Source organism: Motacilla alba, chromosome 1, assembly GCF_015832195.1.
Source record: "Motacilla alba alba isolate MOTALB_02 chromosome 1, Motacilla_alba_V1.0_pri, whole genome shotgun sequence".
Lineage (NCBI taxonomy): Eukaryota > Metazoa > Chordata > Aves > Passeriformes > Motacillidae > Motacilla > Motacilla alba.
In genome coordinates, this window is record NC_052016.1 from 97622768 (window position 1) to 97633400 (window position 10633).

General features: G+C 42.6%; 1 protein-coding gene across 2 annotated transcripts in view; it reads right to left on the minus strand.

Annotated features, from left to right (window-relative positions):
* Positions 1 to 5975, minus strand: part of EDAR (ectodysplasin A receptor) — a 73462-nt gene extending 67487 nt beyond the window's left edge. For both annotated transcript variants that reach the window (XM_038156799.1, XM_038156789.1), the window contains exon 1: positions 5842 to 5975. The gene's annotated coding sequence lies outside the window, so the exon portion shown is untranslated. The remainder of the gene's footprint in view (positions 1 to 5841) is intronic.
* Between the last annotated feature and the right edge of the window lie 4658 nt (positions 5976 to 10633).

Consider the following 10633-nt stretch of genomic DNA (forward strand, 5'->3'; position numbering starts at 1 on the left):
CAACTGGTTAGAAACCATGATAAAAAACATAACCCTACCACATCAGAGATGTTCTTCATATACCATAAAATATTTGCATCTAGGTTTCCTTGTTGCTAGCCAGTGCCATCTGTTATCTGTTTTGGTCTGCTTATAAGAACTGGCAATTTTTGGAAATTGAGAGCAAGACAAGAACAATGGCTTTTTCCTTTGTATTTTACTCCCCAAAGAAACCAACTGGATTTACACATGCACAGAAAATATACCCCTCCAACTGGCAATATATTAGCGCATGCTTTTTCTGTATGGAAAATTTAAAGAGACAAGACTCATCACAGGGAAGTATTTGAATTTAATGAAATAAATCTGTGCCCCACAATGCCTGGATACTCAGTTTTACTTTTGTGTCTCTTGGAGGGTGTTGACACTCAGACTTTGTGATGGAATAAATGGTGACAGCTGAGATAGTTACTGCCCTCAGCTGTGCGCTCTGTCCCTCTCTTGGAAATTATTACCCTCCTGCAGCTGGCAAAACTGGATACTTCGTGAAACCAGCTTCAGACTGCCAGACTTCACGCCAGCCTCGGCTTACGCGGATCCGCCAGCCCATAAACTCCCGTGGCTTGGAGGTGAGCCCACAAGCCATTGAGCCATGCCTGCTGTGCAGGTGGTAAACAGACAGAAAGGGGGTGGCCAGTTGAAGGTGCTGCTGCTTTGCTTGCCCCCCTGTCACGTACCACTGTATGGGTGGCAGCCCACAGATCATTCTTTCCCTATGTTTGTAAATACAAATGTGCCTAACTCAGGGGACACATTGTCACAGCTACCCACCGAGAGAAAAATGGTAAAATCCCGAGTGACAAAAAGAGAACATGTCCCCAGCCTTTGTGTTTTTTGTGGACTCCAATAGAAAGACAAATGTTACTTAAGGATGGTAATTTCAAGCTTTGCTGTGCTATAAGAGGTAAATTGAAGTCCCTCATGTTTGAGGATGTCATCTGTTTCATAGTTCCTAACTAGAGCAGACTATAAACCAGCACCAGGTATTTTAACAGACTCTGTCTATTTTAGCCTTTGATGTCATCTGTTCCTCATATTTTTGCAGTCCCAGTGTTTCTCTTCAAAGATGTGTGATATAGATGTACAGGGTCTTTTAGTCTTCTTCTTTTCAGTGACAGGAACCAAGTTCTAAAAAGCCTCAGTTTATCAGCAATTACTGTACAGATCTTTTTCACTCCCTGATCCTACTCCTAAGAAGTGGAGTATGTAGAGTTCCAAAAGAAAAATGGAGCATGTCCTAGGAATGCATCCTTCTAGCCTGGATAATTACAAATATTTAATCCTGGACTAATAAAATGGTTCTTACTTCAAATGAAATGCAAAATTCTGACGCTCAATCTGCAAATAATTGTGCGCTGCTTAACTGGCACTTCAGTAGTTTTTGTTTGTGATATATCCAAAGGAAGAGATGGATGCGCTGTCCGAATTAAAGCTCTCTCATTATTTGTCCATATGTTTCTGCTTTGGTCTCCAGCCTGTTATGTTGTTATACAGAGGATAAGGCCTAGTCTTTATATGCATATGGAGGTAGAGAAAAGGGTGAATTATTCCTGGGTTCCTTCTTACTGAGGAGCTGGTTTGGACTTGGATGCAGCTAAGTTTTGCAGCACCATATCATTCCTGGCTGCAAAGCCCCAAGAACCAGAGGCTCATTGACATGATCTTCAGGGGATGTGCATTCATCAGCACTTGCACAGCAGAGACAAAGACAGCAAGAAACTGGAAGTCATGGATCTTTCTATGCCAGGCTCCAGTAAGGAGCAAGTATCTCACTGAAGGTTGGTTGGGAAGAGCTGGATGCTGAAGGATAGCAACTAGATTGATCTTAGACTTGAAGATCAAAAGGGTCTCTAGGTCCATCAACATTCAGGATGCTGCAAGTATAATCAAACCAAGTTTTCGGAACTCTTTTGCTTTTTCTCCCCAATTCACCCATAGGCATTGATTGTATCAAAGTAAAATTCTCAAAACACAGTATACCATGCACATTGTATTATCAGAGCAGGACCTGGGTAGTCAGGTCATTGAGACCCTCATAGCTTCCTATGCACAACAAGTGAAGCAAGGAGATACAAGCTGAGATACCAACTGCTGGAGAGGTTCCTTGTGGGACAAGGAATGGGACAACATCAACCTCCTCAAAAAGTCTTTCTGCTATAAAACTTACACAGCTCTGGCAGTCCCTTCTGCTACATAAACTCTTACCATCTCCTCCCAAAAAGCAAACAGGAAGAATTTAGGGCACCAAATAAAAAAAATCTCAGCTCTGCAGAACAGAGTGTAAAAAACAATGCCAGAAATTCTGTGAAATCCACCAGGGACTTAGCTATTGATTTTGCACTGCAGATGGTCAGACATTATGGTAATGTGGCAATGTAAAACCTGTTGCTAGATTCATGGTGAGTGATTCAGTTCAAGTATTGTGGCTTAACTTCGCAGAATGACACTTCTGACATTTCAAAACTAGCACTTACTTGCGTCAGATCAGGAGGATGTGGCCCTGACTCCATCTCCACAGAGATTTGAAAATCCACTGGCAAAACTTTAACTTCTTCATAAGACAATAGCAGATAATGCTTTTTAAGTAGTATTTGTTTATCTTTTATTCTTTTGTTTCTAATGGACTCCTTCTGAATTTGAAAATAACATACTCTCTCCTTTTGTTCTGATTTCTCCTGTGGAAAGAAACTGAAAAAGCTGATCTACGTCAAGTCAGAAGAAATGTGTGCAAAGTTAACATCATTCAGGAAACAGCATTTGATCACTGAATGTTGCCAAAGAGGCAGCAAGCACTGAGCACACCACCCTTGTGGGAGTTTTGCCATTGACTGCATCGGCCCAAAATCCGATCCATTTGTAATAGAATTGGATGAGTGATAAATCAAACAAAAGAACAGCAAGTTACTTGGCCTCCAAATAATATTTGTATGTTCTAGTCTTCGCTGTATGAAAGTTCTTAGTTTTCTGGGACAAGTATAGTTGAACACTTGGTCCATTAAGTGACCAGTGGCAGAGGTCAGTTACACGTTGCTAAGGTGGACAGTCTTACACTTCACAATTCCATCCTTGTTCACTAATAATCAAATTCTTTACAGGGACTTCCCTTCTTGGAATATACAAGGCAAGAAAGTGTCTCTGTTTTTGGAAGTACCTCCCTGACCTATTGACACACCAGCCAGAACTTTTCTACATGTTAGGAAAGAAGGGTTTTCTGCAACAAAGGCTGCTGCTTCAGGACCTGTTGAGTTAAAAGGGGTACTTGTTACCTTCTATTGCATCGTAAAATATATACTGAGTCTTGAGGGCCAGGAGGGCACCAGAAGGCAGTAAAGGCCTGGTTTCAGAATAATCAGAAGAAGAAATTAGATACATTTTACAGGAGTGAATGGAAAGGCTGGTATACACTCAGCTTCACACCGATGACTCATGTAGGGTGGGGCCATGCTGGCACCTCTCTCTCTGGTTATTCTGCTATAGGCAGTAGTTCACATTGCAATTTATCTACCTTTTAGCTGAAAAGAGAAATAGCATAGATATGATCTGAGACCCAGTTGCATCCTAGCATGGTTAAAGGAAACAGCTCCGTTGATGATATTAGAGGGGAATTCTCCATTGATGACAACATGAGAAAAACATTATCTTAATATTAATCTAATCTTCTAAAGCTTATGCTGCTATTTCTTGAAAACTGAGACTTGGATTATTTATCTAGCACAGTTATATGGGTTCAGTTAGAAACTTTAGACTCTGTTAAAATATTTCAGTCCTCCAAGAAATGCCACCTTAACACATGAAGTTGAAATGTTCCACGTGAAGTAATTTTCAGAGAAGTTCTTAACAATGATATGGTAAAATTGTGTTCAGCTCAACACTTTTAGTGAGATGATTTCCATGGCACACAATTCAGTATGATGCCGTGAAAATGACCATCTCACGATCCTATGTGAAAAATTAAAACATCACATGTTTTTCATCTAGCTGCAATAGAGAAAAATCAGTCTATTTATGCCAGTGGTTTTCTGCAAAAGCTATCTATGTACTTAAGAAAAAAAAAAAAAGCCTGCTGGCTTTTTCTGGGCACATTCTCATCTGAGCTCTTTCTTGTGGTCAGACTACATTATTGCAAACAGAACCCAGCTACGCCGTGCCCTACCAACCAAAAGAACTGGGCTAAGCTCTGGTAACAGTTTCACCATTGTCAGTGATCACCAGTGAAAATGGGTTCACAGAAGGTTACCTGAAGGTGGAATTGTTCCCAATTTGGTGGGGAGCCAAACTTGCTGCTGCTGAATATATTTCCTTTATTTGACAGTTCTTGTCTTTTTCAATTTATCAATTATTTTCTTATTAGTATTGGTCTTCAATAGAGGATACCCAAACTTTCTTTCTTTTCACTTTGTACAACTTAGGCCTTTCTGAGAGAGAAGAACAAAGAACTGAGTAATCCTGATAATAGCCATTGGGTTTGATCCTGCTTTGTACAGTCACATTAATTTCCTTTTAAAATTTGCGATCTCCCACAATTTTTCCCATAAAGCTGCCAGAGATTTTCACCATTTGCCCAAAACATTTCAAGACCTATCATTAGAAACTGCAGCACACAACATCAACTCCCACTTCTGCTGGAGAGGAGGGGCAACGTGGCCATTGGCCTTGTCTACTCAATGAAAAGCAGCCAAAACTGTGAAAGATTTCCTTGTAGTTTGAGGCACGTAGAGAGGTTTTGGGTGGTACGCCAAAGAGGGGGTGTAAGATCCTTGATCATTGTTGTGCTATTGATGAGGATCTCACCCCACGGGGGACAGATCCTAAGTGCCATCCATTGCCCTTTCATATAATACCTAAAGCTTCACTAGTTGTGAAAATGAAAACACTTTTCTCTTAGGCATACCAGTGTCTAGCTGCATTTTTTCTAACACACAGTATCAGTGCTGTGGCCATGGCAGCAGCAGCTAAAACCACCCAGCTCAGTACAAATGACAATCTTTCAGAGTCTGGAAGGTTCACAGAGGCCACTTCACCATTGGAGCAGGTTCTGCAGTCCCAGACTAACTCTCTGCTCCTCCAGGCATAGCTGGGCATTTCTAAGCTACTTTGGCACCACGTATGGCTACAGAGTCCTGTGCCTGGAGCAGGTATGCAACACCACTCTGCCCAGGTACTTCTCAGTGTGGGCAGCAGCCTGCTTTCCTCTCTGGACCTCAGTCTCACAGTATCCTTTCACAGAGAGATTGTAGAAGCAGGGAAAATCAAAATCAGTATGCTATGAACATGTATTCACATGTGTATGCAGTCAGCCACAACACTATCAATACTGTGATATTTTACAACAGTGGTTGGGACTTCAAAAGTATAGTAGCAGCATAAAAAATACATGCAAATTAGTTTGAAATGTTAACACAAAACCCAAAAGAGCGGTTCCACTATTTTCTGGAGAAATTTATACTTCTATTGAAATAAAAAAACACACAGAATCCTATAGAGTTTAGAAACCAGCCAGAACGTCAGTACTTCTAATAATAAAAAAGCCGACCACACATTCTCTGTGAAGAAACTAACTTCTAGCCAAAGGTACTACCAGGAACTGAAGCTACTTTCTAGAATTCACAGAAAAAACAGTTCTTTAGTCCCGTGCTAGCAGCAGAGAAACTCTCCGGATGGTAGACCTCTTTCAAACGAAGCTTGAACCCAACACGATTTCCAGCCACAGCCCTCAGTGACATCCCTGCGACAGAGTGGATCCTGTACCAGAGGCACGCTGGCTCTGGGGAGAAGCAGCCGGCGAACTCGACGGGAGCCTACCTTGCACAGACGGGCTCACGGCCTCCGAAGCCCGAAGAAGGGCCGATCCGGCGGGCACAGGGAGCGGGATGCCCGCAGCTGCTGCGGCGGGCACAGGGAGCGGGATGCCCGCAGCTGCTGCGGCGGGCACAGGGCGCAGGGTCCCGCTCGCTCGGGCTCTCACAGGTGCCAGCGCGCGTCTCCTCCGCTCGCAGAGTTTGTCATGAATGTCCCCAGCTGGGTCCCAGTGAGCCCAAACTCCTCGGAGCCGCCAGCCCACGGCCCCGCGGTCCGCTCGCAACTTCTCCTTCCCTCGCTCTCCGCTGGGAAGTTCGGCAGCGCCGCGGGCGCCGGAGCGGGCTCCGCTCTCTGCGAAAACTCGCCTGCCCCACCTAGAGGAGCCCCGCAGGATGAGGAGGAGTCCCGAGCCCATGCCCGCTACCGCCGAGCTCGGATTTGGCTGGCGAACTAACAGAAGGTTTTATCTGGTTTGGCTGAGGGAAGAGGAGCCAGAGCCTGGGGTGCAGGGGAATGCTTCTGGGGAGTTCCTGAGAACAGAAGTGAGGGGCAAGTTGGATGATCGAACTGGTTCAATTTAGTGAATGTTGCTATGGCAAAATCAAACTATCCTGCGGGAATACCTGATTTTCAGATAATTTGGGGTGGCTTTTCTGAAGCCCGCCTCAGATTCCTATTTTTCAATGTCAGTTTTGGAAACTTCCCACAGGACTCTTACCAGAAAGGGAGACATCAGGAATCCCTGGTTCCCCAGGGGAACCCACAGATCCCTGCTGCTTCTAGAAAATTCTAAAGAATAACCTAGACGCTTTACAAATTGAAAATGTCATAGGTACCTTTCTGAACTATTGATTTTTTTCTTCCAAGCAAAATTTAAATATTCTTATACAGTTGTGCTTTCTAAAGGTTGCAAATTCTGGTTGTCAACTAGCTTTGTATTTCTGCAAAGACAGTGTTCCTTAAAATCAGAAAATGTGAAATAACCTACTCAGATAGCATTATTTACCACTGAAGTGAAAATAAATGAAATTAAAAACACCTAGCCCACCTGCAAGTGGCTTGAGACAAGTTAGAACATTTAATTTAGACGTCATAAAGGAGAAACATATCAATACTGCACCTTTTTTGAGCATCCAATATGTAGTATGAAAAACTGACAATGCTTGATCATGGAAAATATTTTTCAAATGAGACCTTTCAGCCTGGATACAAGGTTGGATACAAGATTTTTAAGTGTGTGTTGTTCTTGTCATTCCACAGCTGACCTTACAGTCACCATCCCACTGGGCAAAGACATGCACTGAAAGCAGGGGTGCTTTTGTTCTCATCTAACACCTACCAAACTCGATGGTATGAATCAACATTAAAATATAATTGGGCATTTTTTCATTTTATTAAGAAACATATGCAATACAACAGTTCCAGTTGTCAAAAGCTGACCCTGGACTACACAGCAAGTTGCTTTTCCTTCTTACCTGCAGAGAAGAAAAGATTACGGCTGGTATCACTACAACATGGCTAAGCCTGTCTAACCTTCCACAGGGATCACTTCTCTTAGCAGCAGGTGAATTGTTCCTGAACCTAGCTCTTTTCTGAAACAAAGTTATAGGAGAGACAAGGATGAAGGTGGTAGTATCAGGGCAGATTCACTGGAAATGATGGAATAAACCAGGAAGGAGGTTGCTTCCCTATAGCCTACATGGTGTATCCATTCCTGAGAAGAGACAAAGGCAGCAGGACCAGGAAAGACAGGGGACAGTGTGGAGCAGAGGGCAGAGGGAGAACAATAGTTGTTTATTCCCATTGCCTGTGGAAGCAAGGCTTATACAATGTTTGTGTTCCCTTCGAATAGCATTTGAATCTACTGGCCAATAAAGATACATTCTCAGAAGCCTCTAACAATAAGCAGCTGGCTAAAGACAGTCATCCCAAATCTATTGCTGGGACTTGGAGAAAGCACACTGTGAACACACCTTATGAGAAAGCAACAAATCCATGCAGAGAGAGACCTCACACATTCTCCAGCCACCCAAAAAGCATACATCTTCTTAGACCACACAAGTCAGTCAACCCACAGAACACAAATCTGTAGGAAATCAGGATTCATTAGTTCCAGTACTTCTGGAGCAAGATGTTTTTCTGTGGATGGTTTATCATTGTGGGTCTGAGAGGCATTGGAGAATTTTATGGTTTATATCTTTGGGCCAAATTAGGTTAATTTTCATTCTTCTGTTTCTCCCAGTCTACGAAGCAGCTAGGCTGTGCCAAGGGAAAAATCACAATGCAATACGGTTGCCCAAGGTCTTGCCTCTCAGTGAACTCCTCATGGTTTGGTTTTGAGGTCCACATACTATCAGGGCTGACATCTGGCCCAGAGAAGCTGGTCTGCAAAGACACTGTGTGAAAATGAGAAACTCATATTTTGCTGACCCAGCCACAGTGAAAAAGTAAATATGAAAGAAGAACAGCTACTTTTGTCAAAGAGCCACCAAGATGACAGTGTGCCACATTGATTCCTGGCACCAGGTAACAGACTGAAAGGATTAACTACCCCTTTCAGCCCCTATGACATCCATATGTCACCCGCTCTCTCTGACATGAGAAATTCCTGCACTGGGCACCCAGCTGGAATGAAGGGACATGCAGACATCAGTGACAAAATATGTATATGCAGCCACAAGAAAGGAAAGGAGAAACGAGCCATGATGAACCTATGAACTGTGGATTTGTGAGGCTTCTTACTGCTTACCTTTTCTATCAGAATGGAGGTCTATATGGCACAAGAATACCTGTTGTCACATAATCATCCTTCTACCCTACCTTTGGTCCCACCAGAGGCAGCCCAAGGGTGGAGCATGTCACTGCAATATTTCAAGTTGTCCAAAGGGCCTGTGTCTTCCCTCAAGTCATGGAAGAGGTAGAATGACAGGAGAAGTGCCTGTACTACATGCCTAAGAGTGGGTTTGCCTGGTGTGTGTTCTTGCTGCTGCTAAGTAAAGTTGATGGAGCTCTCCATTTTGCATTTTCTGTCTCCCTTTTCTGCAGGGACTGATAACCCCCTGCCCCACTGCAGAGCAAGACACTGGCATCCAGAGGTGGGACAGGAGGAGGTGACAGCATCATAGCCCTTGGAGACACTTTCTCCTTTTGTGGTGGAAAATTGTCTCTTTTATAACGAAAATTGAGCTGTCTAAAGACCTCCATTGTCTCACAGAAGAAGTGACATTAATTTTCTTGCAACACTAAGAGCTTAGAAAGATACTGTAAGAAGGAAAATGAAATAATTGAGCAGAACCTCCTAGGAATGAAAAGCCAACACTTCTGAAGGTGTACTTGATAGAGGGTTCCTTTCCCAGACTTTATATTTATTTCCCAAAATACAAAATTACAAAACAACCAGCATACACCTGCAAAGGGCTCCCATTAGTAATGGCAGCCTCCTGCCTACTCCCCTCCTGCCTACTTCAGAAACTGGACTCACTGATGACTACACATGTGCATACTCATCCAGGGCTTCTAACCCTGTTCCTTTCCTTCATAACCCACCCAGTTGTCTCAGTCAGATTTATTGCAACACCAACCACTGACCTCAGCTTTTCTCCTTCAACACTTTCTACATCCATGGGATTGCCCTTCACTGGTTTTATCTGTCAAAGACCCATAGCACTGCTTTCAGATGCCACCCTGTTTATTAGGCCAGAGAAAACATACATGGGTGCTGGTTTATATAGAGACTAGTCTGATAAAGATTTCTTACAGCCAGAAAAGTTTGGTTTATTTCAAATGGCATCTTTTGGTGATTCTTCAGGTTTAACTGACTCACTTCTTCAGCTGACTCATTACAAGCCCCCAGCCTTTCAGATATCTGGGAACTGAAACTGCTTACCAAGTAACAAAACCCTACAAAGCATTTGGAGAACTTCTTCCAAATCTTCAGGTAGACTGTTTCAGGCTAGCCCATTTAAATATATATCTGATTTTCAGAATTAGGTCTTTCACAAGAACCTAGTTCCTAGTTCACAGGAATCTAGTTCTGAAAATTGCAAAGCAATTAGCTTAGTGCAAACACCCACATTATCCATGCCCTTCAGTTTGCAATAAATATTTCAAATAATTAGTAATGTATTTCTGTGCCTTCTAGAATGTGTGTGGTTAACAAACATATTAATTATGACTCCTTTCCTAAAAGGAAGAACTCATGACAACTACTGCAGAAGTAGTTAAAACAAAAGCAAATGAAAATACCCTTTCCCCTGCTGCTGAGAAAGAACTCCTTATTTGTTATACAGTATTTTCTTCCCAGTCTTTCAAAAACTCAGGCAGGCTTTGGAGAGCACAGGATGATGGATCCAAGCACAAACCTTTCTCATATATCTGAAAAGCCAAGGGGAGAGAGGAAGCTAGGAAAGAGTTAAACTGAAGGGCCAGGAACAAATGGAATACAGGACGCTTGAGATACACTGTGGTATCAGAAGTATTCTTAAGAGGCCTCTTCATGCATCACAAATGTCTCCCAGAGTTTTGCTATTGATTTAATAAAAACCCTGGATTCTAAGACAGTCAGTAGCTCAAACTCTTGATTTAGACTTTGGATACAGCCTTTTTAAACCAGTGAACAGTGGATATTTACTGTGTTACACTATATTTGAATCTACATTTGTACATTCATTCTCTGCAGCATTTTTGTTCCCATGTAGTACTTTGTATTGTAATTTTTCACTTTTGCATATATGCTGACCTTCTCTCTTCATTGACATTTCTGTACTTACTGTTGTAAAATTACTTTCTTTACCAA